This window comes from Crocuta crocuta, unplaced genomic scaffold, assembly GCF_008692635.1.
Source record: "Crocuta crocuta isolate KB4526 unplaced genomic scaffold, BGI_CrCroc_1.0 scaffold67, whole genome shotgun sequence".
Taxonomy (NCBI): domain Eukaryota; kingdom Metazoa; phylum Chordata; class Mammalia; order Carnivora; family Hyaenidae; genus Crocuta; species Crocuta crocuta.
Window position 1 is genome coordinate 1,941,629 of NW_027531896.1, and position 14,875 is coordinate 1,956,503.

Genomic DNA, 14,875 nt, shown 5'->3' on the forward strand with positions numbered 1-14,875 from the left:
AGACCACTATCACTATTTTATTTAAACATTATTTAAATTATTTAAATTACCATTATTTAAATGGTAACATTCAGCACCTAAAAAGTAGGAAGAACATAATAACATTTTTAATGAAAAACAATTTTTCATTATGAAAAACTCATGTATTTTATTTTGCTCTTTTCACCATAGACAGGTTAACTCTCTTCCTAGGAAAATTTCTTCCTTGGGATTATAGGAATCAGGATTGTATGGTTCTCAGGCCAGCAAGCACTGGAAAGGATCCTCCAGATAAAGTCAAATATTGTCACTGGATGAAACAGTTGCAGGCAGACACTGGAGCATGAGAACAGAGGGGCTAGGGATGGTTCAAGCGACAAAGGACTAAAAAAATTGAAGATCCAGGGAGGCCATTAGTCTGAGTTCAAATGAACTCTTGAAGCTCTCCAGAAAGCATTCTATTGGATACCAGTTTTTCTTCTTAAAAATCAGAAAGCCCACTTTGACATATATCTATATATATATACATATATAGTCAAGGGTTTTGTCCAGGTTTTGTTATATATGTATATATATAAATATACTTACATATATACACACACACACACACACATATATATACTTATGTTATATATAACATTACATATATACATGTTATATATATTACATAACATATATATTACATATGTTATATATTAAATACATGCATATACATATTATATATACATTATTTATATATATACATTATATATATGTGTATATATATATATATAACATAAAGAAGACTTTCAAATGTGGGGAGAAGATGACAGTCTGTTTAGGGACACTGAGAGTCGAGGAATGACACAGTGGTGAATTCTCTGGGTTTTCTTTTTACCTCATATATCCCACACTCAGAGCTAAAGAAGATGTCAACCCAAGAACATTAACAGATGCAGACACAAATCCCAACAAAAGCGTGTCCTCTCCAGTCAAAAGGGGCAGTCAAGCAAGACAGAAAATTTTTAGACAATAACCACCCTGCTCCAGCCAAACATCATAGAAGACTATGGTTCTATCACCATGTCTTCTCAAGGCTGAGTGGTGAGCTTAGTCTTCCACCCTTGCCAGGCTGTAAAGAGGGGTCTGCCATCACATCAGTGGAGACCAAATGGGGAGGCTAGACTTCCATCTACACCTGGCAATAGAGATGCACTCCTTTCTCTTCCAGATGGAGTGCTGTAAAGGCGACCTAGTGGAAAGAAGGACTTAATCACTGCATGGTGATAGCAAAGACACTACTAGTGTTAATGGAGACAATGTGGGGAGCGGCAGTGAGGCCCTCCTACCCCTCACCACCAGGAAGTTATCAGTGGAAGCCTAGTTGGCAATTGAAACGTCTACCCTCATCCAGCAGTAACAAGGAGCCCCCCTTAGGTATGAGCAGAGGTTGAATGGAGAATTGACTTCTGTCCCTGTAGGGCAAAAATGAAGTAGTATGCTCCTTTTCTCCCACTAGAGCACTGGATCAAAAACAGAAGGTTTAAACCAAATCCACTGTTTCATAATTTAATACCCCAAATGTCCAGGTTTTAATCAGAAGTCAAACTGAAGAAAAAGACAATCAATAGATACCAATACTGAGATGACAGAAATGCTAGAATTATCCAACAAAGCTTTTAAACCAACCATCATAAAAATGCTTCAACAAGCAGATATGACCACACTTGAAATAAATAAAAAAAAATGAAATCTCAGCAAAGAAATAGGAAAGAAAAAAAGATATGTGAGGACTGAAAAATACAATCACCTGTATAAAAACTCAGTGGATAACCTCAATAGCTACATTTAGGAGATAGGGGAAAGAATCAGTAAACTGGAAAACAGAACAACAGAAATTACTCTGAACAATGGAAAGATAATAGACTGAAAAAAAAATGAACAGAGGGTTAGGTACCTCTATGATTATAAAAAAAGATCTAACTTAAATGTTATCAGAGTTCCAGAAGGAGAAGAAAGGGAGGGCTGGACTAAAAACCACTTGATGAAATGACTAAATAAATTCCCCATTTTTGCCCAAAGACAGAAACCAACAAATTCAAAAAGCTGAGCAAACCTGACCCAAGATAAACCCAGAGAAATTCACACATGGCACATCAGAGTTAAACTTTTGAAAACTAAAGACCCGCCACCTCCAAAAAATCTTGAAGGTAGAAATAACACACTTTACTCATAGGGGAAAAACAATTTGAATGACAATGTATTTTCATTATTAACCATGAAGCCAAAAATGCTTTCAGGTGCTGCAAGAAAAGAATCCTCATCCCAGAATTCTATATCCAGTGAAATACTGTCCCTATTTTCAGATGATATGTTTGTCTATGTAGAAAATTCCAAGGAATTTGTAGGAACTCTTAGAAGTAATAAGTTAAGTTCAGAAAGATTATAGGATGTAAGAACAATATATAAAAATCAACTGCGTTTCCACATACTAGCGATGGATATGTAGACACTTAAAATAAAATATGCAATACCATATACAACCTCTCCAAAAAAAGAGAGGGAGAAATAATTAGGTGTAAATTTAACAAAATATGTATAAAACTTGTATGCCAAAAACAATGTACTGATAAAAAAAATGAAAGGAAATCTATATAAATGGAGAGATATACCATATTTATGGATTAGAAAATTCAGCATCATAATTTTTTATGTTTATTTATTTTTGAGAGACAGCGAGAGCAGGGGGAGGGTCAGAGAGAGAGGGAGAGAGAATTCCAAGCAGGCTTCATGCTGTCAGCACAGAGGCCAACAAGGGGCTCAGACTCACAAACTGTGAGATCATGACCTGAGCAGTGATCAAGAGTGACGCTTAACCAACTAAGCCACCCAGGTACCCCAGATCCAGTATAGTATTAATGTCACTTTTCCAGAAATTGATATACAGGCTTAACATAATTCCTATCAAAATCCCAGCAAGATTTTAAAATAGTATAGATAAGATTATTCTAATATTTACATGAAAAGGGAAAGAACTGAAAGAGAATAAAGTGAGAGGAGTAAATTCAGCAGATTTCAAGAGTTATGTAACTACAGTAATCAGGACTGATCATACGATATTGTCAGAGCAACAGACACATAGATCCATGGATCAAAATTGAGACTGCAGAAATAGGACTACACAAATATACCCAATTGATTAGATAAAGGTGTTAAAGCAATTCAGTGGAGGAAAGATAACCTTTCAATAAACCGTTCCTGGAGCAATTGGACATTCTGAGACCAATAAAATGCATCTCAACCCAAATCGCCTAACTTATACAAAAATGAGCTCAAAATGAATTGTGGACTGAAATGTAAACTGTAGAAGTAAAAACGTTTAGGAAAAAAAAGACCATAGGATAAAGTCTTCAGGACCTAGGGATAGGTGAAGAATTCTGAGACATGACACCAAAAGTGGGATCCATAAAAGGAAAACTGATAAACTGGATTTCATCAAAACTAAGAACTTTTACTCTGGAAAAAAAGACTATGTTAACAAGATAGAAGGACAAGCCTGGAGAAAATATTTACAAACTATCTATCTGACAAAGGACTAGTATCTAGAATATATAAAGAACTCTAATAACTCAACAGTTCAAAAAAACCCAAATCCAATTAGAACATGGGCAAAAGATGTGAGAGCAGACATTTCAACAAGGAGGATATGCAAACGGCATATAAACACTTGAAAAAATGTTCACCATCATTATCCATTAGGGAAATGCAACTTAAAACCACAATTAAATATTACTATATACCTAGCAGAGTGGCTAAAATAGAAAATAGTGACACCATGAAAGGCTAGTGAGGACATGAAGAAATGGAGTCACTCCTACATTGCTGGTGGGAAACTTAAGTGTTACAGACACTTTGAAAAACAGTTTGGCAATTTCTTCTAAAAAAAAGAAAAATCATCATGTACCCACCATTTGACATTCTTGGGCAAACACATTCTTAGGCATTTACTCTAGAGAAATTAAAACATGTATTCATACCAAGGGGCGCCTGGGTGGCTTAGTCGGTTAAGCGTCCAACTTTCGCTTAGGTCATGATCCCGCGTCGGGCTCTGTGCTGACTGCCAGCTCAGAGCCTGGAGCCTGTTTCAGTCTGTGACTCCCTCTCTCTCTGACCCTCCCCTGCTTACGCTGTCTCTCTCTCTCTCTCTTAGAAATAAATAAAAAACATTAAAAAAATTCAAAAAAAAAAAATAAAAATAATACATGTATTCATACCAAAACCCACACATGAATGTTTATAATAGCTTTATTCCTAATAGTCAAAACTGGAAGAAAACCAGATGTCTTTTAATGAATGAATGGTTTAACAAGCTGTGCTATATCTGCTCCATGGATACTCCTTTGTGATAAAAGGAAACAGACTACTGATACATGCAACAACTTGGATAGATTTCTAGAAAATTATGCTGGGTGGAAAAAGCCAGTCCCCAAAAGTTGCATATTATGTGATCCCATTTGCACAACATCTTGGAATGACAAAATTATAGACATGGAGAACATATCTGTGTTTGCTAAGGATTGTAGGGCAGGCAAGGGAAGGAAAGAGGATGTGCCTATAAAACAGCCACAGGAGGACCCTCTGTGGTGATGGAAAAGCTCTGTATATTGACTGTATCCATGTCAAAATTCTGGTGTGATATTGTACTCTGGTTCTGCAGCTGATGCCATTGGGGGAAACTAGGTAAGATAACATGAAATATCTCTGTATTGTTTCCTACAAGTGCATGTGGATCTATGATCTCTCAAAATAAAAAGTTTAATTACCCTCTCCTCATCAAGGTGAGCATAAATTTCAGATTAGGTTTTAACAAAAGGTTTTATATAAGTATAACAGAAGATTCTCCTTTTCATTCTTTTTTAGTTGGAGCATAACGTGCATGCAGAGATAGAAATAGTGAGTATATACCAGCTAAATTATCACAAAAGGAACATACTCATGTAGCCATCACCTGTATCCCAAAAGACCCTACAAAAGGTCACACACTTGGGCTGGATATTTTTCTTACATTGTCTCAGCCATAGCCAATTTGGTTACAGAATTAAGGCCTGAGAGTTCTGTGATGGGAATGACCAGTGTCCAGGGAAGGACAGACCTGTGGGTTCTCACAAATGAGTCCTGTCCATTGTCTATGCTTTAAAATGGGACCATCTCTACTTTGTATAGTTACCAAGTATCAAGTGCTTTGAGTCCCCCAGAAGACAGAAGTAGAGAAGGCCACAGCAATATCTAGTCTCTAAAATCAAAGGAAAAAGGTAACAGCATCAGAAAAAGAAAAGCAACTACAAACACATTTTATCTTGTAAAAACTACTCATTTCTACGTAGAATATTAATTTCTAACAAAATGGATATAGTAGGGACCGTTCCTGTTTTGAGTTCAGTAATTCATTTACATTTTATTATTATGGAATCATAATAAAACCCACCTTGTCCTTAACTGCAACAGGGTTTGCCCTGTCTGCTTATACAGAGCTGAATTCCATCTCCTAAAAGGTCTTTTTGGTATAACACAGCTACTCTTAGAAACACATTTCACCAGTGGGAAATTCCCGCTGTGCATCCTGGAGTAAGGGGTGAGCCCAGAGACTTTCAGGGATGAGAATGCCCTAAATTACCTAGCACTTCAAGTATCACCCCAAGGAGCCCAAAATAATGCAGCTGCCAGAAGAACTCAGAGGCTGGAGATCAGCAAAACAAACTGTTCTCTCCTGTGCTTCTAACAAGTTAATCTTGAATAAGAGAAACAGAACGATCCTGGTTCATTCCCCAGATACAAATAAACTATAGTATGAGGCAAAGAATGAGGGTTGGCCAGGTGGCTGCGACAGGGAAACCAGGACTGGAGGAGTGGTGACCTCAGGGTCCCGGCCAAACTGGAGAAATCAAATCCCACTTGTATTTTCTTAACCTCAGGTGAGTGGCGCCCATTTATAGGTTTAGCAATGCATTTTATGCTGAGGAGCAGGCTGGGCCCAGGGGCAAAGGGGAGGGGGAAGGGAAAAGAGACTTCCCACTTTCTTAGCAGCACTCTGTTGATACTGATATTTTCCCTGGCTCTCTGTATGAGGTCTCTGGTTTTGGAAAGAGAAGGTGGACCAGGACGCATTCATATTCTAGTTGGTCCTTGCTGTCTCCTGGAGGTGAACCATGGGGTTCTATAGAAGTGAAAGAAAGTTAAAAACAGTTCAGGGGATGCTTTCAAGTCAACGGAGACTTTAAAATTTGACTCTGTTGCATTCTCTGTGTGACCATTCCATTGTGCTATTATTTCATAAAACCCCAGCTTCTTGATCAAAGCCACCAAATAGGAGATGTCCCTTCACACCCTGACGGAATGGGTGCCTGCAGTTACATTCCATTCCAGCTTCTCCACTCAGTCTGTAGAACAGAGCCAAGTGTCACAGCCTCATCATTTGCTCGTAGCCAAGTCAGATGGGCCTTGTTGGGTGAGTGGGATCAGGGTAAGGGAACCACAGACTCCTCAAATTCCTTACCAAAAAAAACCCCAAAAAAACAAAACAAAACAAAAATAAAACACAAGCAAGCAAGAGTCTGTGGGTAGTAGATTAAGCCAAGGAACTGAGAAACCCCACCTCCCTTTCCCTGTCCAAGCGTGTTTTACCATCCTATGCCTAAAGCCCCAGTTCATGTTGTATTTATTCCTGGTTCCCGAGCATCTGTAATGATGCCGGTGGTTTGGGGAAAGGGAAATAGAATAGGGAATCTGAGCATTGAAAAGAAGGCTTTAACATAAGCAGCATGGAAAGCAGCTATACTGCATTTGTAGGAAGTGAAGGGCAGGTGTACTGTTTCTAAGCATCACAGGTACAGGTATCAGGTTCTTGAAGCTGAGATTTGCGAAGGGCCAACATCCCAACACCATCTTTCCAGCTTGGAACTCCTCCTTAAGTCTTCTTTCTGTTTTGTTTCTTCTACCCCAAGCCATTTGGCCACAAGAATTTATATTCTACACTTAGTTCAAAATAGTAAATACAGAATGTGATCCATCTTCTAAATTTGAAAAATTCAAGTAGTGTCTTGGCTTTTGGGGTCTGGTGTCTGCCACACTTCTGCACATTCTTACTCCAAGCCACATTTCCTAAGAATAAATCAGTGTGTCATTGAAACCAATGTGGTACCTCTGCTCAGAAGTACTTGAATGACCTATCAGCCAATGGGCTTGAATGATTTCCCCCTGTGATGATTCAACCATTTGATTGACTAAACTGAAACTAAACCCCAAGCCTTAGTGATTGTTATAGACTCAAGCAGATACAACCTAAGAGATCGCTTGCCATCACCAGGCTCCCCTGGGCCTCCTTGCTACAACTGGGTTCCTGAGCAGCTCTCTTTCACACAGGGAGAGAAGTGATGGTCCCTTTCAGTGGAGCAGACCAAGGCTACCAGGGGCTGGGGCCGTTCCTGTGTCCACTTGCTGGCAAGGGTGCAGAAGAGGACTTAGGCTTGTCCTGCTGGTCACCATTCCACACTGAATCAGTGGGCACCAAAATGAAATCGGTCTTGAAGGCTTAGGAGAATGACTTAGATGGGACAAGGTGCCAGCCATCTGTTGCCCCAGCAGGAATTGTGCACTTAGGAAGAAATTGACAGGTCATGGCTCAAACAGGACATCGAGGCAATGTTTGGGTGTAATATGATCAAATATGGGGGGGGGGGTTGTCAAGATTGCTTGGACATGGTCATGATTAGTATTTATTTTCTCTCTTCCTGAATGAATTTTTGGTTTTTAACATTGTTGCTCTTAGAGGCACTCTCCCATAGCCTCTGGAAGGTGCAAAAGCGTGGCCCTGCGTACGTCTGGGCTGGGTTATGCAGCCCTCACTGACCTCCCTGCAGATCCTGTAGAATATGCTTTCTCACGTGGTTCCATTATTTGGGTTTAGGGCAGGAAATAGAACCTGATTCAACATTTTGCTAAGTATTATTTTCACCACACTGAACAGGGTCTTTTTTGATCTGCAACCCACAGCTGGGCTGTGGCTCTCTCAACACACATAAACTTTAAAGCTGCCTCCTGTGTTGCTTTTTTGGCACGAACTGACCACATGTCCAACGTACTTGCTTTTTCTTTGCATGTCACCGAGAGTCGTGTTCCAGTGCCGGTGGGCACTGAGAGAGCGGGACGGCTGTGCCCAGGAATTCAGGGCGCAAACACTCCAGTGCGAAAAATGAGGCTCCTCTATCTAAAACTGAAATTTAAAGGCTGGTGTAAAAAGCAGAGGACTTAAGGCCAAATATTCATTTGCAATACAAGACACTATTTTAAGGCGTTGAAGTATTTGTTTTGTTTTGTCTCTCTTTTTTAAGCAAACGAAGTTGGTTTTAGTGGAGATACACAATTATTAACTGGTAGATTATTTTGAAAGGCTTGCCTTCTTAAAATGAGTCCTGGCTGATTGTTACTCCCTAATGCTGATAATCATCTGAAGAAAAATAAATCCAAATGTCTAGGTTAATGAAGAATGAAACAGGATAATGCCCAGACACTAAATTTTCCAAGAACAAAGCACACATTTGTTTTATACATACCCCTGCTAAAGTACCCAATGGAAAGGGCACAGAAATCTTTTACCTAGGAGCATTGTTTGTTTGTTTGTTTTAAATTTATTTATTCATTTCAAGAGAGACACTGAGAGCAAGCAGGAGGGGCAGAGAGAAAGGGGGAGAGAGAGAATCCTAAGCAGGCTCCACACTGTCAGCACAGAGCTCAAGGCGGGGCTCAAACCCAGGAAACGCAAGACCATGACCTGAGCTGAAATCAAGAGTCAGGCACTCAGCCGACTGAGCCACCCAGGCTGCCCCAACTTAGGAGCCTGGTTATGATGGCGTCCTGGGGGTATTGCCACAGGACTGCCTTTGAACCAAGGCCCTACCTACTTCGAGGACATAAAGGTGGCGACAACTCATCCTACAGTTTGGGCCCCGGAACACTGAGAACAGCAGTGTACTGGAGTCCAAAAGCCTCACCTTTACCACCGCATGCATCAGCAGTAAGTCAGCCTTAGACTCCCAGTCTGTAAAGTGGATTAACAGCTATTCACACTGCAGGGTGCTTGTGGGGATTACACAGGATAAGGAATGTGGCCCAGCTCTGTCAACAGGGAGGTTCCAGACAAAAGAAAGGAGTTAGTTATCACAGCTATGAAGGGCTGTAGAGCATCAGCTTGAGTTTAAAAAGAAAACAAAGCCCACTCAATCTCCTCCCCTATGGGCTCCAGTTGGACAACAGGGCCCTTGTGCTGGTTTTGGAATATGTGGATGGATTTTTCCTACTCGGGGACATCAGGCAGGCCACGCAAAGCTTTTGAACTTGGGTATGTAGCGCTCTGCAGTGCTCCATGCAGGCAAACAGGGTGGTGCTTAATCCAGCTGCATCTGGGATTAGGGGTTCCGGTTTCTATGCTCAGCTAGAATTTTGGGCAGTCTTTTAACTTCGCCGTTTCTTAGATTTACTCACTTGTTGAGTGTGGATTACGTCAGCCTTACTTACCTGGAAGATCTTTCTGAGAATTAAATCAAGGTTTGGGTTTTTTTTTTTTTTAGCATAAATACATGCATTGCTAATTATCAGAGCCCAGAGCTGCAGCATAACATAACTCATAACTCCTGGGTGTTCTGAAGTTTTATTATTTATAATCAGCTCTGGCTGATTATTATTCCCTGATGCTTTTTTAAAATAAACTTTTTATTTTGGAATACTTTTACATTTATGGAAAAGTTCCAAAGGTAATACGAAGAGTTCTCATATGCCCTTAACTTGGTTTCTCCTAATGTTAACATTTTACATAACTATGGTCCATTGTAAAAACTAAGAGGTCAATATTGGTACATTAATACTAGCAAACTACAATTTATTCAAATTTCACCAGTTTTTCTATTAATGTCCTTTTTCTCTTCCAGGACTCTCAGTGCAGGACAGTGCACTGCATTTAGTTATCATGACTCTTTAAGTCTCCTCTGGTCTGCGTTGGTTTCTTAGGTTTTTTTCTTGTCTTTCACACACTGGCAGTGTAAGGAGGACTAGGTAGGTATTGTGTAGACCGTATTTCCATCTGGTTCAGTCTGACATTTTTTTTTCCTCCTGATTGGACTGGGGTATGGATTTTTGGGGAAAAGTGAAGTGCTGTTTTTACCACATAATATCACAAGTACATGTCATCAACACAACTCATTACTGGTGACCTCCTAATGCATTTGGTTAAGAAGGGATCTGCCAGATTTCTCCACTGTGAAGTAACTGTTTTCCCTCTCAATGCTCTGTTCTTTAAAATAAAAGAAAATTTTTTTACACTGGTCAGAGTGTCTAAAATCAACAACTCAGGAAACAACAGATGTTGGTGAGAATGTAGAGACAGGGAAACCCTTTGGCACTGTTGGTGGGAATGCAAACCGGTGCAGCCGCTCTGGAAAACGGTGTGGAGGTTCCTCAAAAATTAAAAATAGAATTGCCCTACAGTGCAGTAATAGCACTATTAGGAATGTACCCAAAGGATACAGGAGTGCTGATTTGTAGGTGCACATGTACCCCAATGTCAGTGCTATCAGCAATAACCAAATTATGGAAAGAGCCCAAATGTCCATCAACTGGTTATGGTATACACACACACACACACACACACACACACACACACACACACACACACGAATACTACCTGGCAATGAGAAAGAATGAAATCTTGCCACTTGCAACAACATGGATGGAACTGAAGGGTATTATGCTAAGGGAAATAAGTCAGTCAGAGAAAGGCAGATATCAAACGCTTTCAGTCATATGTGGAATTTGAGAAACTTAATAGAAGACCATAGGGAAGGGAAGGAAAAATAAGTTACAGAGAGGGAGGCAAACTATAAGAGACTCTTAAAAACAGACAACAAACTGAGGGTTGATAGGGTTGGGGGGTTGGAGAGTGGGGAAAATGGCCACATGATGGGCATTGAGGAGGGAACTTGTTAGGATGAGCACAGGGCATTGTATGTAAGTGATGAATCATGGGAATCTATTCCTGAAGCCAAGACTATACACTATATACTCCATATGTTAGCTAACTTGACAATAAATTATTTAAAATAAATGAATAAATGAATGAATGAATAAATAAATAAATAAATAAGAAAAGAAAGGGAAAGAATAACCATGGAGTCCAACCCACACTCAAGGGACATGAATTAGGTTTCATTTACTGAAGGGGGAAATATCTATATACATTGGTAAGAAACACTGGCTTTTTTTTTTTTTTACCCCATTTATTTATCCATTTCATCATTTATTTATATCATTATGGACTTGTATTTAATTATTTTATGCTTGGGGTTATAATCCAATGCTACATTCTTTATTGTGATGCTCAAACTATTCCAGCTTTGGCCATTGGGAACTCTAAGTTAGCTCATTCTGGTGTCCCTTTGACATAACCCTACAAATATGGGATGTTTTGTTTCAGTTTTCATTTTGAGCACTTTCTTACTTTCTAGCACTGAAAGATGCTTCAGGCTTATCTTATATATGCATTGCCCCAGTCTTGGAATCAGACATTTCCTCAAGGACTCTGCTTCCTTTTATTGGAAAATGGTAATGGAAACCAAGAACTGGACACTGAGTGTGCTTGTTGTTTTTAGCTGCTGCTGATTTCTACCCAGATGAAATAAATGAAAATGTTTAGAGTCAGGGAGATACGGGTTTTTTACTAGCTCTGTTATATTGGGCAAGTTACTTTGCCATGTTAGGTTTCCATTTTCTCATCTGTGTAAGGATGATGAAAAGGACTAAAAGAGCAATTGTAGGTTCACATGGTATAACATTGAAGGAACTTTGTTTCTGATGCTGGAGTGCTAGATTCCNCAAAGCATCAATGATCTGACAAAATAATAATGGCAAAAATTATGGGCGAGAAGGAACCAAAAGAAATAAACAAGAAAACTGCATTTACCCTGAAGGCATTTGCCATTTCCAGCAATTTTGAATTTTCACTTTGATAGCCTCATGGTGGCTGGGATGGGAGCAGGGGTGATGATAGTCAAAATCAGGGCTAGCACTACTAGGCAAGGAATTTGACAGGAGATCCTTGCTACAATAAGCTGGATGCCAAACAGCTTTAACCCTGGGGGAAGGGTGGAGAAATCACTGCTCTTATTTGAATTCTCTGAGTCTTACAATAAACCTCAAGCCTTGAGCTTGGTTTAAGATGGGTCTTAAACTGACAGCACTGTCAGATGCTTTATAAAGGGGAAGAAGGTGCCTTCAACTTGGCTTTCCCATGTATCTCACAAATCATTTTCCAATAACAATGACCAGTACATACTAAAAGATAACTATACACATAGCAGAGATAATAGACCAAAACAAATAGACTGGTAAAGTCTTAAGATATTAGAATCATTAGCTATAAACTATAAAATAACTATACTTCAATGCAAAAAGAAATCAAGACAAAACTGAATATATCTTTTAAGGGATAAGAAACTAAAAGGTGACATAGATGATATAAAACAGAAAAGAAAAAAGACTTTTTAAAATAAAAATTCTAACAAACGGGATGAAAAATTTAGGGGACGAATTAGTCAGAACATTAGATGCACCTAAAGAAAGAAAGAGTCAATAAACTTGAAAAGTTATCACGTAAAGCACCTAGATCAGTTTCAGTAATATTAATCATCCCTTTCCCCTTTCCATCCTTCACAGGCCCACTCCTGTTTAGCACCAGGAGTGGTGCTTATTGGCCAAGGGTCCCAGACATTTTGATGAAAAGAAGCTAGTAATAATGTTTCTGAAACCCTGAAATCCCTACAAAGGGGTGTGGCAGAAGTGGGAAGGGAAGCATTGGTGCCCGCTACATTACCCTCTCCCCTCTGGGAACATTGGGAAAGCCCAGAAAAGGGGTGAGTGCTCATGGCTGGCAGCATGGAGACTTGCAAAAGAAGGCCTTGACATGTCCCATAGGTCTGAGCAACCCACATCTAACTTCATAGATAAAGTTTGTTCTAAAAGGTCTGTTTCCTGCTTTTCTCCCAGGCTGCTCAGAGGATCCAGGAAATGAAAAGTGTAGAAAGCATGTTGCACCAATAGAATACAAAAGCACTTCAATTTTGCATGTGACGCTGGTTTCTTTTACTCAATATTCTTTTGATGTATTATTTATCCATGGTATATCACTGAAATACCTCATCACATGGATTTAAAAATCTTCCTTCATATAGCATTTTTTTTAAAATTAAAAGTATTCTTTCCTCTCCTCAAAGTGGGCATTTTCTTTGTAGAAGGCAGTCAGTATCCAGAGATAGCTGCCATCAATTTTTCCTTCCCTATACGTGTGTGATCTGCTGCTCCTCACAATGAGAGGGGAAGTCTCTTCTCTAGCCCAAATCTGTGCTGGCCTTGTGAGTTCCCTGGGCTGACCGAGTGCAGTTAAAGTAACACTATGTTACCAGTGGGCCTAGCCTTGAGATGACGGGCATCTTCCACTTCCTCTTTGGAAGCCAGTCATCATGTAAAACATCCAGCCCTCCTGATACTACCATGCTGTGAGGAAGCCCACACCTGGTCACACAGAAGGAGACAGTTGCCCAGCAGCCTCCAGATGTTCCTGCCACCCCATCTGAGGTGACTGCCATGAGTGAAGAAGGCACCTGCATAGCCCTGGCAGGTACCTCACGCAGCGGGAGAACCATCCAGCTAAGCCCTGTTCAGATGCAGAATCATGACACATAATAACTGGTTGTGCTAAGCCACTCAGTTTTGGGGTCATTTGTTACATAGCAAAGATAACTGAAACATGTTTACATGTGCTTGTCTTCAGAATTCTTGTTCCCCTGAAAAGGAGAAAGATTCTTCAAGGTTCTTCAGTGTCCACTGCAATCTGGTTCCGGTGGACCTTTCCAGGCTTTCACTTGAGACATCAGCCAAACTGCTCTCCTCGCTGTTTCTCAACGTGTCTGTCCTAAGTACTCCTGCTTTTATGATTTTACTCATGTCACCAACCCCGTCTGAAGGCCCAACTGCATTTCCCCCCTCAGTCGTACCACCAGTTTGTTGGAATTTTCCGCTCTTGAAAGTCTAGCACAATAATGACATTTGCTCCTAAGTTCTGAAGTGATCTCTGCCCTCTGAACTCTGAACTTATTCTTTGGGAAGCCTCTGTTCCCTTGTGTTGTTATATGTGGTTAAAAAAATTTTTTTTCAATTTTTTATTTCATTTTAGAGAGAGAGCATGAGCCGGGGAGAGGGGCAGAGGGATAGAGAGAAAGAATCCCAAGCAAGCTCCATCCTCAGCACTGAGCCCAGTGTGGGGTTTGATGTCATGATCCTGGGACCATGACCTGAGCCCAAATCAAGATATGGATGCTCAATCAACGAGCCACCAAGTGCCCTATTATTTGTGTTTTAAAGTCAGCTTTGTGTCCTCAAATATAATGAGCTCCTATGAAGGCAAAGCCCGAGCATATATACCTACTTATGCTTTGGCATCTAATGGGGGGCCTGGAAGAGAGGCTGTCAGAAAACACTCAGAAAATGTGTTTTACACATGATTATGCTGTTTTATATTCTTTTTCTTTAGAGCAGCATTGTGGTGGTGGTTCACTGGCTCTATCTTTATTTTCAGGTACGCTGTGGCCATCACATCGAATTTCCATGACTACCACTGACATAAAAATACCACAGGTCTTTTTTTCTGAATATGAAGAATGAATTAATAGGTTTTGCTAAGAAGCAGAAAAATGAAAATGACTTACTACTTTTTTTTTTTTTTTTTTTTTTTTTTCTCAAAGATCTCTCTTGTATCCTTGGTTAGGTTTATTCCGAGGTATTTTATGGTTTTTTGTGCAATTGTGAATGGGAGCAG

At 39.9% G+C, this 14,875-nt stretch overlaps 1 protein-coding gene across 2 annotated transcripts in view; it reads right to left on the reverse strand.

The window, feature by feature from the left end:
* ACOXL (acyl-CoA oxidase like) overlaps nucleotides 1-14,875 on the reverse strand; it is a 337,609-nt gene that overhangs the window by 13,737 nt on the left and 308,997 nt on the right. The window lies entirely within an intron of this gene.